The following is a 249-nucleotide window of genomic DNA, read 5'->3' on the forward strand; positions in this document are numbered from 1 at the left end:
TACAAATTAATAAATATAACTTACATTATGTAATTTTTTCCCTTTCTGTTAACATTCCAGATAGCACAAAAGTTAAAAAAAGATTAAAAAATAATTATTTTGTTACAAATTGTCTTACAAATTTTAACATATAAGATGCAAACATAATTTTAGAATTAAAAAAAGAATGTTTTTAATTTTAAAATTCTTTTTATATTTTAAAATGAGTTCAAAATATTTCAAAATATTCGAAGGAGAATCTGGGACTCT

The 249-nt window shown here is 18.9% G+C and overlaps 1 pseudogene; it reads right to left on the minus strand.

Moving 5' to 3' along the window:
- LOC116851281 overlaps positions 1–249 on the minus strand; it is a 21574-nt pseudogene that overhangs the window by 2300 nt on the left and 19025 nt on the right.

Source organism: Odontomachus brunneus, unplaced genomic scaffold (genome assembly GCF_010583005.1).
Source record: "Odontomachus brunneus isolate Ranch 3 - 2012 unplaced genomic scaffold, Obru_v1 Obru_scaffold_170, whole genome shotgun sequence".
NCBI lineage: Eukaryota > Metazoa > Arthropoda > Insecta > Hymenoptera > Formicidae > Odontomachus > Odontomachus brunneus.